Source organism: Muntiacus reevesi, chromosome 13, assembly GCF_963930625.1.
Source record: "Muntiacus reevesi chromosome 13, mMunRee1.1, whole genome shotgun sequence".
Classification (NCBI taxonomy): Eukaryota; Metazoa; Chordata; class Mammalia; order Artiodactyla; family Cervidae; genus Muntiacus; species Muntiacus reevesi.
In genome coordinates this window covers 7,736,998-7,756,532 of record NC_089261.1, presented here as the reverse complement: position 1 = coordinate 7,756,532, position 19,535 = coordinate 7,736,998, and the positions used below count along the sequence as shown (strand labels likewise).

The 19,535-nt window shown below is 45.0% G+C and overlaps 1 protein-coding gene across 1 annotated transcript in view; it reads left to right on the top strand.

Annotated features, from left to right (window-relative positions):
- SEZ6L (seizure related 6 homolog like) overlaps positions 1-19,535 on the top strand; it is a 169,479-nt gene that overhangs the window by 7,995 nt on the left and 141,949 nt on the right. The window lies entirely within an intron of this gene.

The following is a 19,535-nucleotide window of genomic DNA, read 5'->3' as shown; positions in this document are numbered from 1 at the left end:
GGCTCAACCACATGTTGGACAACTTGAGCTTCTTGTCACCTGAGCATCTGTCTTTCCCTCACGCAGCTTCTTCACGTGACTTGGGCTTCTCCCAGCATGACAGCTAGGTTCTAAGAGGGAGTGTTGCAAGAACAGAGGCAAAAGCTTAGGGTCTCACAGGGGCCAGCTTTAGAAGTTGCACGTTGCTCTGTTAGTCAAAACAAGTCACACAGCCAGCTCAGATTCAAGAGGAGAGGAACTGGACTCTCAATGGCAGAGTCTTGGCAGCCATCTGTAAGCTACCTCTTGTACTTATTCATGATAGAGAATTTATTGTGCAATCACCATGTGCTTGACAGTTGCTATGACAGGTGCTACTCACCTCTCTATACTGAGTTTATGTCTGTATCTCCTTGCGCCAAGGGACCCTTGTTAAATTCATCTCAGGTACCAACGAGGGGCTATTGGTTCAGGTTCAATAGAGAGCCCATAACTCTGGGTGTTCATTCCAAGGGTGGCCACTCTTAACCCAGGAGATTATCATGAAATATTACAGGAACCTAAGGACTAATATCATATTCTTCTTTAGTAGCAGCAGTAATAATGATGGTGGTAGTCATAATGATTCACACTAGCAAGTATTAGCAAAAGTATAATTCCTACTGCTCTAGAAGTAATAACTAATACTGCCTTACACTTAAGCAGCATTTGGCCACTTAAAAGACATTTTTATTTCTGTTATTTTAATACTCTATCCAACAACCTTGGGAAGTACCCCAGAAGGACTTTTCTTATAATCCATAGTTTATAAGTGAGGAAACGAGAGAACGGATGAAGAACTTACCACTGGTCAATCATAATGGGTGTGATTCATGAAGGACCTGCTGTGTGCTGGGCCCTTTACACCCACCATTTACTTTCTTTCTCGTAGCAATGGTGTGAGGTAGATATTTCTGTTGTTGCCACTATTTTATCAGTGAGGAAACTGAGGCTCAGAGAGATGAACACCTTTACCTGTTAGTTTCATGGCTGGGATTTGCTTCTAGATCAGTCTGATTCACGAGTCAATGACTCTTTCCACAATGTTACACTGATTTCTTCCCAGATCGCCAAATTACCTTGAGCTATAAAGACAGGTAACCTTCATGTGAAAGTAGTGTGAAGAATTAGAGTGAGGGATTCTTCCAAAGAAAGTATCTGTTAGCCTTAGAGCCCACCCTTTGCAGCATTTTTTTTTACTACAAGCTTTCATTTTTTACTTGTTCTTAGTTCTTAGCAGCTTCCAGTTACTAAAGGCTACCAGAAAGTAAAGTTCCAGAAAAATGAAAATGTCATATGTAGAAAAATACATGAGGTCATTCTGTCAAATTCGCCTAGGGATTCAGTCACTTTAAAATTGCACTTAATGGGAGCAAATGTATATATTTTTCAGCATCTATGATAAAGCCCATCAATTGGTTATTTCCGGAGGTCTTGCTATGTACCAAATATTAAAGGGCAGGATATTGTACTATTAGGCATGCTAGCTTGAAATTAAGCCACCTGGGTTCAAGTTGCATCTCTGCCATTTATCAGCTCTACAGTCTCAGGCAAGTTATTGATCATCTCTGTGCCTCAGTTTCCTCATCTTTAAAAGAGATTTATAAGCAGACCTATTTCCACAGGGTGGTAGGAAGGATTAAGTAGGCTAATATATGTACTGTAGAGTCAGACTTGATTTGTGTCTTCATCTTTGGACCAGTCACTGGGGCTGGAGTGATGCCCTTATATACATCTGTTCATCCATCCAACCATCTTTCCATCCATTCACCTGTTGATGAATCCATTCACTCATCTCTCTCTCCACCCACCCACCCATCCATCCATCCATTCCTCCTTTCATCTACTGACGTGCGCATCAGCGCATCCTATGCAAGGCCAATTTAGGACCCGGGTTTGCCCTGAACATTCTTCCTTTGGTGCCCCAAACTCACATTGTATCATAGAAATTAAATGCATTTTTATTGTAACATTTTACAGGAAATATTAAAGTTATGCTTTTGGAATTATTTCGTTACCACAGTAACTCTCTCAATTTACGTTTATCTGTAATTTCTTGAAAAAATCTTCAAGCATAACTCAGAATCCTTGTGAAATGAGACTTTAACCCATCAGTTCTTTTCAAATATAATAAAACTTTATGAACACTAAATTTCAGAAATACTAAGGTTGACATAATGGTATGTTATGGAGCCATTTAAGTTGAGCCTTTATTAATTTTGCTTGTGCAGTTTTATTATTTTGGAGCCAATATATTGTTTTTAGCTCCCAGACATTTTCATGGGCTCTTAAAAAGCTTGTAGGCCTCAGGCCTTAATGAGTAAAATAGGTCTATTTCCCGAGTTCTGTCTTATCCCTCCCTCTGTTTTTTTTTTTTTTTTTTTTTTTGATTCCCAGTTGAACAAAGGGAAGGCGGTCATGCAAATGAGCTATCTGGTCAACCCGAGGTATTGTGTTTCATGAAAGAAACACAACATGAACCATGAACATCATGCCAAAGAGCTCATCCACCCTCCACCCCTTTAGACTTTCCTGCCCTAAACAGAAACGGTAATTCTGGGCAGATGAAAGAAGACGATAAAGGCAGTTTTCAGCCCTTGTCATAAATTGTAATGAGTACCTGCTCTAGTAGCAAGCATTTTGATTACTTTTTGAAACATGAAATAGCAGATTTACCTCCTGTGATCACATCATGAACAATTTTTTTCCATATAAAAAGTGGTTTCAAGAAATGCTGAAAGCTTTAGGGTAATGAAGGCAAATTGCTGTTACAACAGCAGCGAATTGTGAGCCTTTGTGTGTCTTTGAACATGGAAAAATGAGAAAATTCCCTAAGGAAAGAGGGGAAAAAAAACCCTTAATATGTAACCTGAAAATCCATGTGAGAAAAACATGGCTCAGTGCTGAGGAGTATGTATGCATCAGAACACTTGGTGAATGCCCTAGTCCATCTTCCCTTTTTAAAGATGCAGCATATAGATCTCAGAGAGGGGAGGTAACTCATGCAAGATCACAGAGCAAGTGTGCATCTAGGCCAAGAGCTGACCTTGGCTTGATGCTCTTCTTCAATCTTATTGTGTTACATTGTCCTAAAATAGTGTGAATTTTAAAAAGATACTATTTTTCCAGTTTGATTTTTTCCCGTCTTATTGGACATTTTTGAACAATGGGGAGATGCGTGGAGAAAATTAGTTATCCCATCCCTACCCCAGCACACCAACAAAGCCTATGTGAATTCATAGCCAGTGCGAATTTTCTTTCCTTCTTTTCAACTTTGAAAAGCCATTTTCTCTTTATGTTTCTATATGCTTCTTGAGTCTCTGTGATGTTTAGACTTGTCATAGCACTCAATTTTGCTCCCTGTGGCTGCTTGGGTTCAGTTCTCCCAGGAATAATAACCACGTCGGAGATCATGGTGCTGCGTATACAGAGAATTCATGCTGGGTGTTTCTTGAATGCCAGGGACCATGCTGGTTGTTGAAGGAAAAAAGCTGTCTAGGACAGAATCCTTGCTCCCAAGAGAGTCAGAGGCCAATGGGGAGGCTGAATGGATAAGCAGACAATTTTGACAAACAGCAGTGTGTCCTGGGATGGAGAAATCAGCCACAGAACTCCAGGATGCGCTTGACCCAGACTAGGGTTCTAAGGAAGGCTTCCTGGGGGAGGTGATCCCTGAGCTGGATCCCAGAGGATGAGTAAAACTTATCCCAAAGATGAAAAAGAGAAGAGCATTGCAGGCGCAGAGAAGAGCAAACTCAAAGATTGGAGGCGAGAGCTTTGGGACTAAAAACAACCTTAGATGCAACTAGAGCCTACTCCCCAAATACCTATCTCACAGATGGGAAAAGCAAGGGGTTTTTGAGGGTAGGGTGCTACTGTATAGGCTAGCTCATTCTGTTGACCTTCCTGGTCTTTAGAAGATGATGATGTTGAAGATGATTATCCTGCAGATCTTTGCTATAACTAGTAAAGGTTGGTAGGCCAACCTAGACAACATATTAAAAAGTAGAGACATTACTAACAAAGGTCCATCTAGTCAAAGCTATGGTTTTTCCAGTAGTCATGTATGGATGTGAGAGTTGGACAATAAAGATAGCTGAGCGCCAAAGAATTGATGCTTTTGAACTATGGTGTTGTAGAAGACTCTTGAGAGTCCCTTGGACTGCAAGGAGATCCAACCAGTCCATCCTAAAGGAGATCAGTCCTGAATATTCACTGGAAGGACTGGTGCTGAAGCTGAAACTTCAATACTTTGGCTACCTGATGTGAAGAGTCAGCTCATTTGAAAAGACCTTGATGCTGGGAAAGATTGAAGGAAGGAGGAGAAGGGGATGACAGAGGATGAGATGGTTGGATAGTTGCACCGACTCAATGGTTGAGCAAGCTGCAGGAGTTGGTGATGGATAGGGAAGCCTGGCATGCTGCAGTCCATGGGGTCACAAGGAATCGGACATGACTGAGCAACTGAACTGAACTGACTACACCCTGAAGCAAAGGTGGTGTGAATTAAATGTGTACGTGACTATCTAATCCCACCCCTGAATTCAGAAAGCCTGACCTTACACTAGTTGGCAAGCTTGGATTGCACATTAACTGTCTGTGACCCACAATAACAGTTTCCTCCTGGCCATCTCATGATATTTAGGAATCTGTATATGAATCAACCACTGGGCAATGCAGCAGGTCCTTAGAGAGGGGTTGGGAGGTCACGGGATGGGAGTATTCCTGATGGCATAGGAAAGAGAACCCTGGATCTTCACCTACCTCAGTCGGAACCCCAGATCCACTACTTACCATCCATACAACGTGGAGTGGACCAGTTTATCTTTCATCTTCTCGCCTATAAGAGTGCCCACCTGGAAAGACTTGGAGGGGATCCAGAGGCATGTAAGGATCCTGCCCAAGGGCTCAGAACACCCAACAAGGGGCAGCTGTTTGCATCATCTTATTTTAATCCTGACCGAGTTCCCTCCACCTCCAGAACTGTTGAGGCCCAGCTACTGCCACTGACACGTTCTTTTTAACAATCCAGGTCTGTGCTGGGCGCAAAGCAGTGGGGAGATGCCCCGTGCTGCAGAGCATCTCAGATGTCCTGCAAAGCCTCCCAGGCACAGCTGAGAATGACTCCATGTGGAGAGTTATTCTGGTTCATCCTTTGTCTGCTCTGCCCTGGTTGTCCAGATAACTGGGCTCTGCCTAACTTTGCAAGACCGGCCTGACTATGCTCATCTGCAACGCCATCTCAGACTCTCAAGCTGCCTTTGATAAGCCTGCTGCCTTTGGGTGAAATATTCCTCATACAGTAAATCAGGGGGGTGTGGTTAAAAAAAAAGTGTCATAAAACTTCTCCAGGTAACTAAGAATTCGACAGTGATTGAGAAACCCAGGTTTGGGAGTCAAAGTAAGTTTTGTTCTGTTTTCTTCCTAGGTATTGCCTGGCTGTGTGACCTTGGTCTTATCGGCTCCTATCTCTGAGCCTTAGTTGACTCATTTCTAAAATGATGATAGTAGGGACTCCCCTGGTGGTCCAGTGGTTGAGACTCTGCCTTCCAATGCAGGGAGTGTGGGTTTTATCCCTGGTCAGGGAGCTAAAATTCCACATGTCTTGTGGCCAAAAAAAAAAAAAAGAAACATGAATGAAAAAACCAGCAGCAATGTTGTAACAAATTCAGTAAAGACTTTAAAAATATTTTTTAATGTGAAAAATTAATTTAAAAATTGATAAACGAGTAAAATGGGGATAGTAACACCTACCTCTTTGGGTTATCATGAAAATTAAATGAGATTTAATTTAATTATGTTAAGTGTTTGGCACTGTTCTTGGGAAGTAGTACACTCTCAGTAAATACTAGCTTTTTTATTATGTTGTATTCATTCATTTGGAAAATAGAAATATCTAAACAGTGTCTCTATACGCCATGGTTCCAGGACAGATGCTGGAGAAATAATTGCAAACAAATAGATATGGTCTCTGCCCTCATGAAGCGCAGTCTATAAGAGGAGAAAAACAACAAACAGTTAAACATATATACTTATCCGTACAGAAACACTGTCACTGAATCAGGTCCACCTGTTCACCACTCAAAAATCAACGCTAGAGAGAGAGAGAGAAGATAGACAGACATGCGGGTAGAAGGGAAGACTGCTTTTGATCAGAATGCCGGCCATCTGGGGAGATGGTGAACTCAGTGTCCCCCAAAATCTACCTCCAAAGAGTCTGCTCAGCCACGTGAGCTTTTTAAGAGAAAAAGGGAAGTGCTCTCAGTTAGTCATGGAGATGGAGGGTCAGAGGCCTCACCACTCCCCACTGTTCGCAGGTCTGCTGACGTCTTGTGGTTTTTCCTTAGATGTTATCTCTTTTGTGGGAGGCGGGGGAGGCGCGTAGCTCCTGTCTGGTGCTGCGTTAGTTTCTGCTGTACCACAGTGCGAATCAGCCACGTGGAGACACACCCCTCCTTCCTGAGCGTCCTCCCCACCCGCACCCCCGTCCCACCCTCTCGGTCATCACAGAGCCCCGAGCTGAGCTCCCTGCGCTACACAGCAGCCTGCTACTAGCCTTCTATTTTACACATGATGGGGTGTATATGTCAGTCCTAACCTCCAATTCATCTCACCCCAGCTTCCCCAGCTCGAGTTCACACTTCCCTTCTCTATTTGTCTCTATCCCTGCCCTGGAAAAAGGTTCACCTGTACCATTGTTTTCTGGATTCTGCATATATGTGTTAATACATGGTATTTGTCTTACTTTTTCTGACTTACTTCACTGTATGACAGACTCTTATCCATCCACATCTCTACAAATGACCCAGTTTCATCCCTTCGTATGGCTAAGTAACATTCCAGTGTATATATGTACCATATCTTCTCTATCCGTTCATGTGTTGGTGGACATTTAGGTTACTTCCTTGTCCTGGGTATTGTAAACAGTGCTGCAATGAACGTTGGGGTGTATCTTGTTTATAGTTTATTCATGAGATTACTGATAGGGAAGCAAGGAGATAGATCTGATCAACTGTTCATTACTTTGTTTCTACTTCTTTGATCTATGAAAAGAACCAACTTCTTAGGCAAGGTGTTGTGTGATCAATAGATTTGAAAGGTGTGCTAGGTCCTGAGATGGGCAGAGCAGGAGGGTGACTTGTCTAAGGTTAGTGAGAGGATGAAAGGGGGCTCCCTGGAGAGAGCGCTTTCCTGCCGAAGGCTGCTTACAACACAGTCACAAATAGGGGTCAAAGTGCTGCAAATGCATCAACCAGGGCGCTGGGATCAGGTGGTCAGGGAGGGCCTCCCTGAGGAGGCAACCTTTGAACTACCATCTGATGGAGCAGTAAGGGTTTGTCAGGCCCAGAGCAAAGGCGTCAGCACGCGCAAAGGCCCCGAGTAAAGAATGAGCGAACACTGCTTGAGCCAGAACCAAGGCCATCGTGGCTGGTAGATGAGGGCGGGAGTGGTCAGAATCTGGTCAAGAGAAGAGCTAGGCTGTGGCACACACCGGACCTTGCAGGCAGCCTGAGAACAGTGGGAGGCAAGGCAGTGAGAGGCGTCCTGCAGAGGAGGGGGTGATGGGGCCTGAGTTCCGCTGCTGAAGTCTCACTTAGGCTACTACGTGGAGAGGGGACTGTTACTTCTCTCTTTTCATAGGCAACATCTATGTCCCCAACCAGAATGTAGGTTCATCAGACTGAAGCACTGACAATCTTTTTTACTGCTGATCCCAGTGTCTAACACAGGGTCTGACACATCATAGGTGTTCTATAAATTCCTATTGAAAATGTAATTATACAAGTCGATATGGCAATGTGGGCACTTATCTTCTCTTGCTTGCTGGGTGTTTCATTTCATGTAACTCAAATGACCAAATGGATTCTCAATAGATTCTCTTCATGGGCTGAGGAAAGCCTGAGGCTGGTCTTGCTAGGTGAGCTGCATGCTGTCACTTACGCAATTCTGGTGAAAAGGAAGCCAGGAGGGGTGCTGGTGTAGGGACAGATGAACGTCATGAACTTTCTGTTACGAAAATAGGGTAGCTGGTGGCCTTCCAGGAAGACTCAACAATGCCGATTGACTGCAAGAAGAGTTAATAACTCCTCCCAGCCCAGCCAACTGGGCTTGGTTGCTAAGCAACTGCCTCCCTGGAGTTATATAATATGTAAGAGAAACATATATTTTTTTTTTTTTTGGCAAATGGAACACAGGCTTTCTGGGTGACAGAGGCTTTTCACCTTGATGTTTTTGATCTGCAGTTGGCTTGGGGGAAGTTAGACGTGAGAGTGGCCCCACAGCTCCTTTCAAGCTGCTCTGGCCAAAGAGAATGGCTTCATCCGATAAGGGATGGATTTGGAGAAAAGGATAAAAAGGCCATCTGTGCAGTCTTTCTTTCCTCACATGGAATTCCTGGGCATCTCTGGCATGGTCCGGTGTTCCCCTGTGGATTCTCCAGAGGGCTTTAGTGGCAACGGATCTCCTTGACGCTTTTGCCAAACTCACAGCTGGATTTGAGCAAATAGGGAGAAACTCCTGGCCTACCCAGGGTTTCATCAGCTCCTAGAATTCTCCATCTCTTTGGTCTTTGAGACTACAAACGTGTATTGAATAAATGAAAAAATGACTCATTCAGTAATCACAATGCAATATTAGACAAGCAGAGCGGTTCAGGAATGAATCACACGCTTTGAAATCAGATAGAACTTAGTTCAAATCTGGGCTCCCATTGGAGACATAATTTAACCACTCTGAGCCTCCTCAGTTTTCTCATCTTTAAAATAGAGGTGATGGTGATGATGATGGTAAAAACCAGTTTTAAATGCTTCACAGGGCTTTGACCAAGATCTAGTGGGATGATATATATGAAAGTACTCCAGAAAGCCCATAAACTATGCAGATACTCGTTATCACTGGAATCAGGCCAAGGCTGCACCTTAGACTCAGGGATTCCTCTGGAAGCTTATGCTGTGGACAGTGATGGCAGGAACACACGTTATCCAGAGATGATGGGGAAGAAAACAAAACAGAAACAGGGGCTGCAAGGACCACTCCCCCTGAAGGTGTGGCTGCATTTGCATGATGGGCAGCTCAGGAATTGACTTATAAAAAGCCCTCTCCCTCACTGTTGTCGTTCAGTTGCTAAGTCGTTTCAGACTCTTTGCGTCCCCACAGATTGCAGTGTGCCAGGCTTACCTGCCCTTCACTATCTCTGTCGTCTCCTTTTCTTCCTCCTCTCAATCTTTCCCAGCATCAGGGTCTTTTCCAATGAGTTAGCTCTTCACATCAGGTGGTCAAAATATTGGAACTTCCGCTTCAGCATCAGTCCTTCCAGTGAATATTCAGGGTTGACTTCCTTTAGGATTAACTGGCTTGATCTCCTTGCGGTCCAAGGGACTCTCAAGAGTCTACTCCACTGCAGTTTAAAAGCATCAGTTCTTTGGCACTCAACCTTCTTTATGGTCCAACTCTCACATCCATACATGACTTCTGGAAAAACCATAGCTTTGACTATATGAACCTTTGTTGGCAAAGTGATGTCTTTGCTTTTTAATATGCTGTCTAGGTTTGTCATAGCTTTCCTTCCAAGGAGCAGGCACAAATCAGGAATTGATTTCTGGGAACTTCTCCCCCTAGATTCCTTTAATTCAGTGGTTCCCACTACTCAAGGAACTAGAAAGGTTATTTCACTTTTTTGGACATGCCATGTGGCTTGCTGAATCCTAGTTCCCTGGGCAGGGATCAAACCTGTGCCCCGTCCACAGTGGAAGTGCAGGGATCCAGCCACTGGGCTGCCAGGGAGGTCCCTGGAAAAGCTTTAAAATGCATAGTTACCAAGAGCATTGGAGACCAGTGGAACCGGAATCTGTGCTGGTGGATTCTGGGACATTTGTTTTTATCACTTCCTAGATAATTCAGTAGGATATTATTTACAGAGTGCTTCTCTACAATATGAGTTCCCCTGCTAAGGACTTTAAAATCAGCATCTCAATCTATCTTCACAAGAAACCTGTGAGATGAATACAATCACCTTCGCTTTGGAAATGGAAAAAAAGAAAACAGAGGGAGGCATAGGGATGCTCAGTCATTTGTCCAAGGCCATACAGATAGCAATATAGTTAAACCTCAGTTCTGGCTCCAAAATCCTACTCTTAACTGCCCCAACATACAGCTTCTCCAGGCACAAGGAGAGTGTGATTGAAGACACAATAATTCCATTTACTCATACATTTTCCAGAATCTTATTACTGGGTAAAGCAAAACTCATCTCTACAGGCTAAGTTATTAATAATATTGGGTCAATTCTTATGCCAGAGAGATCAAAATTGATTAGCTAAGACAGAGGCTGGTTTCTCAATCAATACAGATGGTCCAGAGCTAACAAGACGAATCTGGAATCCCCAGGGACCCCAGGCTCCTTCCCATTTAGAGGATGCACAGCATCCTCAACAAGGACCTTCCTTCACATCATCCAAGACAGCCATTCCAGCTCATGTCCTTATACCCACCTTCCAGCAAATGGCAAAGGGTCAGCAGGTAGTGGCGGACGCTTCTTTCTGAGCGTTTTCCGTGGGAGTTATACCTCTCACTTCCTGTTGGCCATAACGTAGCCCCATGGCTACGCCCAGCTACAAGATAGGTTGAGAACATTAGTATATCCTAGATGGCTGTGTCTCCAGCTAAAATGAGGCGATTTTTACAATTAAACAAAAGAGGAGGTAAAAATCTGATGGGGGATACCAGCCGTCTCAGCGAAGTTCTAGGAGAGTTATGCTCAACAATTTGGAAAGACAATTGAGATGATCAGAGAGTCATTGGAAATTTTATAGCAAGCCTAGACTACTGAAGACATTTAGAGATTATCAGCTCTGGACAGGTCCTTAAAATCAGAGTTGTCTGCTCATTGGTAAATGAAAAAAAAATGGATTCCTAGAGAATGGAAAAAACTGGAACAAGTCTCTTGCAAATTAGTGATGGAGAAAACCAGCCCTTTGTCATTCTCTGACCAACCTTTTCACAATCACTGTGTTAGAGCCTGTGATTTTAAAAAAAAGTGGGGAGGGGGGGGAGATGGAGAACCAGACCGAGGTGTCAAGTTGGTAAAGGCCTGATGCAGAGCTGGGGCTGTGTGTAGCGTTCACCCTCTGGGCTAATCTCAAACCTACTCTTTGCAGAACAGCCAGGCCTGGGAGGAAGAGGATATCTGGGAACTAATTTAACTTGTGTCTATTCATCCAAGAGGGGAAATCCACAGTGTGATGAGGTTAGGAGCTACTTTGTACAAAATGGTAACTTAAGAGAGAGGCAAAAGCAATCACTTTAATTACCTTGGTTTGTTTCTCTACCTGATGCTGCTGAGAAAAGGTTAATTTAATTGATGCTCTTACCTGCAGTCCCATTACCTTTGAATGTTTCCAAGATATATTTATACAGCCAAACTTCAGCAAAAAGAGGTACATCCAGGGCCCAAGGCAAGGATAACCATCAGGGCAGCTTTTTAGCAGCTTGGTGAATCCCCTTCTGCTAATCTGTACTCAGCAAATCGGTAGAGTCTTCTTACCACCAGGCAAGAAAGGTTGTTGTTGTAGCTTCAGCCCCCATGGGGCTTCAGACATAAATAAACACTTGAAGAGGAGGAAAGGGAGCTGGTGTCCACAGGACACGTCTTACAAACCTGTGAGCCTGACTGTTTTTGTGCGTTACCGCCTTTATTATTTTTTAATATTTATTTATTTATTCATTTTTGGCCGCACTGGCCTTTGTTGTGGCTAGCGAGCTTTTTCCAGCTGCAGCGAGCAGAGGGGGGCTACTCACTAGCTGTGGGGCGCGGGCTCCTCACTGCAGTGGCTTCTCTTGCTGCGGAGCACGGGCTCTATCTGGGCTGCGCAGGCTTCAGTAGCTGTGGTGCAAGTGCTTGCTTGTCCTGTGGCAGGTGGAATCTTCCCGGACCAGGGATCGAACCTGTGTCGCTCGCATTGGCAGGCGGACTCTTAACCACTAGACCACCAGAGAGGTCGCTGTCACCACCTTTAATCTGTGCTTATTACGAGCCTGGTCCTGGGCCATGCACTTCATCTGGATGGAGTCCTTCAAATCTCAAAACGTCCCTCTGAACTTGGTGCTGTTACTGTTATTTTCATGTCACGGATGAGGAACTGAGACCCCGTGGTTAAGTTCCGTAGCCGAGATCACACTGATGGTAAATCGTGGGGTGAGACTGAAACGTCGCTGGTTCCCCAGACTTCCTGAATCCCTCTTCTTCCTTCTCCCTGCCTCAGACCATCTCCTCCTCCTAACGGGCATACATTCCTTTAGCTCTTTTCCTTTCTCTAATATTAAAACTTTGAATGTATGTGTGTTTATATGGCTGAGTAACACTCCATTGTATATATGGACCACATCTTCTTTATCCATTAATTTTTTGATGGACATTTTGGTTGCTTCTATGTCTTGGCTCTTGTGAATAGTACTGCTATGAACATTGGAGTGTGTGTTTCTTTTTGAATTACGGTTTTCTCCGGATATATGCCCAGGAGTGGGACTATACAGGATCATATGGTAGTTCTATTTTTAGTTTAAAGAACCTCCATCCTGTCCATAGTGGCTGCACCAATTTACATTCCCCCAAGAGTTTAGGAGGCTTCCTTTGTCTCCACACCTGAGGAGTCCATTTTCTGTCTCCCTCCTATCTATGTTCATATCCTTGTGGATCCCTTTAAACAAATGGTTACATTTCTGATTCACGTGAAAGCAGAACCTATTGTCTGATGAACCCAATAAGCAAACAGAAATGTCCTTCCCCCAACTTCCTCAGCCACAGGTGTGGTAGGCACAAAGGTCCTTGTGGGTTGCCATAAATTCAGGCTAGCACATTCTCTAATAGACATTGAAAGAGTCATGGACTGTCTCAGGGATGTTCCTAACCTTTAAGATTGATGGATGAGAAGGCCTGCCCATCTCCTCCCCAAAACACTTCCTCAAGGCCATTGTCAGACACAGAATCCTAAGTGAGAGGGACAGGGAGGTGACGGGGGTTAACTCTGATATTCTTCTCCCAGTAAACAATTCATCAATTTTATGTCTTCCTTTTTTTTCTGATGAGGCTAGTGGCAGACGAGAGGAGAGTTTCATGATGATGTGGGCGGAAGGGCAGATCTGTTCTTCAATCACAATCACACAAAGGTAGAGTGGACCTTTGTGAGAACAATCAGCCCCTGGGTGATTTAGAACACTCACCCTACGCACCGTGTGTTCGAGTTTGCATGCGAGGAATCATTAATCATCATGCACTAGTGTTAACCAGAAATAATTCAAAACTTAAGTGGGCTGCAATAATTTTCGTTAATTGTTATACGGCAGTATTTAATGTTTAAATTTTTTGTCAAGTTTCTTTTTTTTTAATTATTTATTTTAATTGGAGGCTATTTACTTTACAATACTGTAGTGGTTTCTGCCATACATTGACATGAATCAGCCATGGGTGTACATGTGTTCCCCATCCTGAACCCCCTTCCCCCCTCCCTCCCCATCCCACCCCTCAGGGTCATCCCAGTGCACCAGCCCTGAGCGCCCTGTCTCATGCATCCAACCTGGACTGGCGATCTATTTCACATATGGAGATTTCTTTATGTACTTTTGTTTTTCTAATCAAACGGCGAAGGACAGGCTGTCACTGTGGCTCCCCCTAGTGGAGCAATTCCTAGAGTTGCCCTGGCGGGAAGCAGCCTGGCTGTGAATCCTGCCTGCAGCTCAGAGCCTCTGCCCTTGTGATTGGTTTATGAACAGTCAAGGTGTCAGCGTCTAGATCATCTCTGTAGGCCCTAGAGCACTGTATGCAAAAGCATGCCCCACAGACGTTTGTTGAGGAATAAAGAAGTTGACAGCCACAACTTTGCTTTCTGTCTTCTCCTAGGATGCCCTCTCTCATCTCTCACCTTCACCTAGGTGGCCTGTCCTTACACCTCCGTGTATCCTTCCCCGGAACCCTCCAGATTCACTTAGATGCAACCTTTGTGCTCCCTTTCCCAGATATGTCCCTCTGTGGCTAGCACTTGTGACTGTTAGCTTCTGTCTCTCTCCCAGGAGTTTCTGAGCCCCTCGAGGTGGGGGTTGTTTCTTGTTCACCTCCTTGATAAGCAGTGGGCAAGTAGAAGGCGTGGTACAGGCCTCTGAATGGATGCATCAAACCACTCATTTTTGTCCTTTGTCACACCCTTTCCCTCCCTGGGATTGGTCTCCCAGTGTAAAATAAGGATGAATTAATCATAACCACAGGAGCACTTACTAAGCACATACTATGTGCCAGGCAGCATTTTATCATCTAAACCTCTCAACAGAACTCAAGGATGTTTACACTCTATCCCCTCCACGCTATGATGTGGGGACTGAGGTCCAAGAGGTATGAGGATCCAACCAGGGTCCCACAGCTAGCCAGGATTGGAACTGGTGAAAATGAAAGTCGCTCAGGCGTGTCTGACTCTTTGCAACCCCGTGGACTATACACAGTCCATGGAATTCTCCAGGCCAGAATACTGGAGTGGATAGCCGTTCCCTTCTCCAGGGAATCTTCCCAACCCAGGGATTGAAGCCAGGTCTCCCACATTGCAGGCAGGTTTATTTACCAACTGAGCTATCAGGGAAGCCTGTGGAAACTGGTATGTTTAACTAAAGACCTAAACCATCACAGCCTCCTGCCTGCCCTGCCTCCAGGTGAGGCTGGGTGGGCTCTCTGCATGATGGAGATCCCAGGAACTGAGGAGAAACAGACATAGAAAGAGAGAGCATTAAATATTTCAAGTTCTCTTTCTCATTCTTGACAAGGAGGGCATTGTGACTATGAGGCAAGAAGGATGTTAATGCCAAAATTTGAGTAGAGCACTCTAAAATTTTCCAAAGTGCTTCCCCAAGGGTTTTGAATTTTAAGGCACCTTAATTCTAGAACCCCCTCTGCAATGCTAGCACCCATGCCCTCTGTAGCCTTGGGGAAGTACTTCCCATCCCTAACTCTAAGGTGGTTTGATTAGATACGCTCACCCAACAGATATTAGTATCAGCTATATGGCAGAATTGGAGTCACAGCAGGACACAATACAGACATAATCCCTCTTGGGGTCTTTAATCTACTTGGGAAGTCAGCCGTGACACAGATGATCACACATATAATCATCACTACCGCTGTAACAAGAACAAACTGCTTAGGGGGAAAAAGTCCAGTACGGAGGGCTCTCAATAGCTGTGCCACCAGTGTGGCATTTGCTATGTGCTAGTCATTGTGGCGCAGTGGTCAAGAATCCTCCTGCCAAGGCAGGAGACGCATTCGATCCCTGGGCTGGGAAGATCTCCTGGAGAAGGAAGTGGCAACCCACTCCAGTGTTCTTGCCTGGAAAATCCCATGGACAGAGGAGCCTGGTGGCTATAGACCACGAGGTCACAAAAGAGTGGGACATGACTGAGCGACTAAATGACACTCATTGTTCTTAGCATGTTATATGCACTAACTCAGTAACAATCACACTCAGTTATGAAGTATATGCTATTAATATCATCTTCAATGTATAGACGAGGAAACTCAGGCTCTGGGAGGTTCAGGCATTTTCTCAAGGTCACGCAGCTGCTAAATGGCACCATCTGGGCAATCTGGTTCCAGAACCCAGGATCTTAACCACCTGGCTCTATTGCTTGGAGGGCATCTAAAGCAGACATCTAGTCCAGTCTGGAGGCTTGGAAAGGCTTCCTTGAGGAAGTATCTTTCTGCTGAGAGTGGAAGGATATGAAGCGATTTACTAGGAAGAGTGTTCTTCTGGAGGGAACAGTATATGAGAAGGCTCCAGGCAGGTTGAAGCTCATCGAGTTTGCCAGAGACAGAAGCACATATGCTCGAATGAGCATCCTCTGCATTGTGGTTGAGACAGATTCTTAACCACTGGACCACCAGGGAAGTTCTGGACCTTCTAATAGCTTCCTTAGAAGTTCCACAGAAATCTGTGTCGTGGTTCTGTGTCCGGCTCCCACCCAGCTCACGCTCTCTCTCTCTCTTTCTGATGAAAGATGTCCCTTCACACCAGTGTGGCTTGTGGCAACCAGCAACCCACTGGGCTTGCCGTGTGAACAGACTCATCCCGTAACCAAGAGGCCTCTGAACCACCAGCCCTGACTCCCTCCTGCCCTTGTCTGCCTCCTCCTCATTTTCCCTCCCACTGATAGAATTGGGAGAGTCATCTCAGTGTCAGATCTTACGAGAGGAGGAGCTCCATTTATTTGGTGGATCTCACTGCCTCTCCTTGTTCGAGAGCACATGGCTGTCGCGGGCACTCTGGTCAGCCACCACCACCGCTTCCCCAGCAGTCAAGGTGCCTTCCAGTCTGATTTCTTTTTGCTCTTCGAAGTCGTCTTCAACGAATTACCATCTGCCAGGATGGTGTTTTCACTGCCGGTAACTAGGCATCAGCTGTTAGCTGTGCTGAACCCCTTACCTGGATGTGTTCCCCACTGCTCATCTCCCCCTTTAAGGTTCAACTCACAGGGGACTTTCTTCCTCAAGTGTTCCCTGATTGCTTATCCCACAAAGCCCTTGCTTCAGTTTAGTCTTGCCTGGCTTTTTAAAAAATGTTTACTTGTTTATGTTTCTGTCTCGCTGTGCCGGGTCTTAGTAGAAGGCATGTGGGATCTTTGATCTTAGTTGCTGCACGCTGGATCTTCAGCATGTGAACTCTTAGTTACAGCATGTGGTATCTAGTTCCCCGACCAGGGATCGAACTTGGGCCCCCTGCATTGGGAGCTTGGCCTCTTAGCTACTGGACCACCAGGGGAGTCCCTTGCATGGCTTTCTAAGTGCACCCTGCCTATCACTGTTCTTCCCCTAAACCGTTGTTTCTCAATGTGGGAGTTTTGGCATGCCCCTCCTCAGAATCCCCTGGGCACCAACTAAAAATGTGGTTTCTGGGTTCCCACCCCAGCCTTTCTGCACCAGAACCTTTGGGAGAGGGGACCCAGAATTAGTGTTTTAACAGCTCCTCCAAACCAATCACATTGCCATTTAAGAACCATGGCTTGAACCAAATTGCTTTCTTCTTGAATTAATTTTAATTCTCCTGAGAGTCCTTTCAAAAATCAATTTAGCAGAATCTTCCTCTCCAAGTGAATCAAGTCTTAATTTCTTTTCAGGCATTTTTGGGTATCTGGTTCGTCATCTCTGCAGCGACCTGAGACTCCACCCTTTCTTGTCCACTTGGTGAATTTGTCTGACTCAGCTCAGGTCACCACCCTCTCTCATGGGTCCCACGCCAGATAAGTCAGACTTCTTCAAGCCTGCACTTCATGCCTCTGGAATGCATGTTCCACCTTCCTGCTGGAGTGATTTCCCCCCTTAGAGCCTGTGAAGTGCCAGTCTCTACCTTTGGCATATCTCCTGTAGAGTGAGTGCCCAGATCCTTCACTGCACAGACAGGACCCCTCACAGCTTCATCACAGCCTAAGTTTCCAGCTTTATTCCCACCACTCCAGCCAATATCTACCACACAAACCTTTGAAAATGCTGTTACTAGTATCTGGAATAATTACTCCACTCAACCCACTTAGAAAACTACTCTTCACCCTTCAGAACTCAACCCAAATTGCTTCTCCCCTGAGAAAATTTACAGAACCATGACCTTTTCTCTCAATTCCCCATTCTACCCCAGGATGGAGATACTAGCTCTTTACTCTATGGGCCAAGAGTTCTGCCTACCATATAATTTTTTGGACTTTTAATTAAGTGTGTCCTATATGCCAGCCACTCCCTGTCTTTTACACGCATTATCTTGCCTAACCTCCCTGAGGTCAGAGGCAGCAGGTACTGTTACTATCGTCCGTGTGTGCTAAGTCACTTCAGTTGTGTCCAGCTCTTTGCGACCCCCATGGACTGTAGCCCACCAGGCTTCTCTGTCCATGGCGTTTCCCAGGCAAGAACACTGGAGTGGGTTGCCGTTTCCTTCTCCAGGGGATCTTCCCGACCCAGGGATCAAAACTGCATCTCTTATGTCTCCTGTATTCTTGCTATCTACACTTTGAAAATGGGGGAGGGGGGGACCCAGAGAGGTAAAGTGACTTGTTCAAGGTTAGACAGCTAAAAGGATGAAGAGCCAAGATTCAAAACTCCTGCCATCAGACTAACACTAGGCATCCACCAATAACATCCAAACATTCAGAAGCCCAGAAGGGACAGACTGAACACTGTCTGTGTCAGGACAGCGAGATGACCCAGCCATCCACGTTGTGTTGCTTTGATGGTGAATGAAGATAATCAAATACTCCAGAAAGAGGAAGCAGCACCCATCTGAGGTGCTGTCACATAACCCAGAGAAACTTATTTTAAGCTAAACTCTCAGAGAAAGGTAGAAGGACCCAGAGAAACTGAGCCATCTCGTTGTGAATAGAAAATTGAAAATGGCATTAACGCGTTGGATTTAGAGCTAATCTCCTATGCCTGCTGAAGTGACAGTAATTTATTTTGAAGAATTCGGGGCCTACCTATTCCTAAAAGGTATCTATGGAATGAATCCAGTGTCTCTTGAACTCTGACAACCCTTATTTCCTTCTTAATGCATCTAAAATTTTGTTTAAAGCGAAAAGCATAAACTCTAATATCAGCTCCACGAGGGGTCGGCATATGAGGTCACTCGCTGCAGGCAGACGTTGGGAAAGGTATTTCTGTTCTGCTGCTCTTTTTCTGTTTTCTCACATGACTTAAGCCCACTGTAATTGTCATGAGATAGTGAGAATGAAGAGGCAACGCAGTTCTCCATATTTCTTGCTCCGACACCACAGTACCGATAACCACCCTAGAGGCAGAGTGCTATAGAATTCTCACAAGCTGTGTAGTCAAACCTAAAGTCTTGGTTCTATCAATTATTAACGTCATCACCTTAGGCGGTACGTTTAATCTTCCTGACCCTTGATTCCTTCATCACCATGAAGCTGAATATTTCTCTCCCAAAGTTGTTGTTAGGACCAGATTAACTAGTGCAGCGAAGTGATGAGGCACGTAGAGGCCCGCAGCACACATCACCTCTCCTTATATGTTGCACTCAGACGCTCAGTCGTGTCCGACTTGGCTGTGCCAAGTCTTAGCTGCAACACATGCCATCTTCCGTCTTTAGTTGTGGCGTGCAAACTCTTAGCTGTAGTGTGTGAGATCTAGGTCCCTGACCGGAGAACGACCCTGCTCCCCCTGCACTGGAAGCACGGTGTCTTAGCCACTGGACCACCAGGGAAGTCCCCACATTAGCATTTAAGGTACATGTTGGTGCAGATGAACTTGAATCTTCTCTTTTGGTGTATTTTTATTTCTTTGGTTTTCTCCTCTTTGTGTTTCCTTCCTCTGTTCATCCTTCAACCGTAAGTTTTTTCTGGAGTCTTGGCTTTCCCCAGCAGCACTGTCTTCAGCCTGCTCTAAAGCTAAAAGCCACAAAAACAAGCAGTTGAACCCATGTTGTTTATTTTACTTCTTTCACGGTTTGACTCCCCTACAAGTCTGCCTACTTCTACCTCCCAATGGC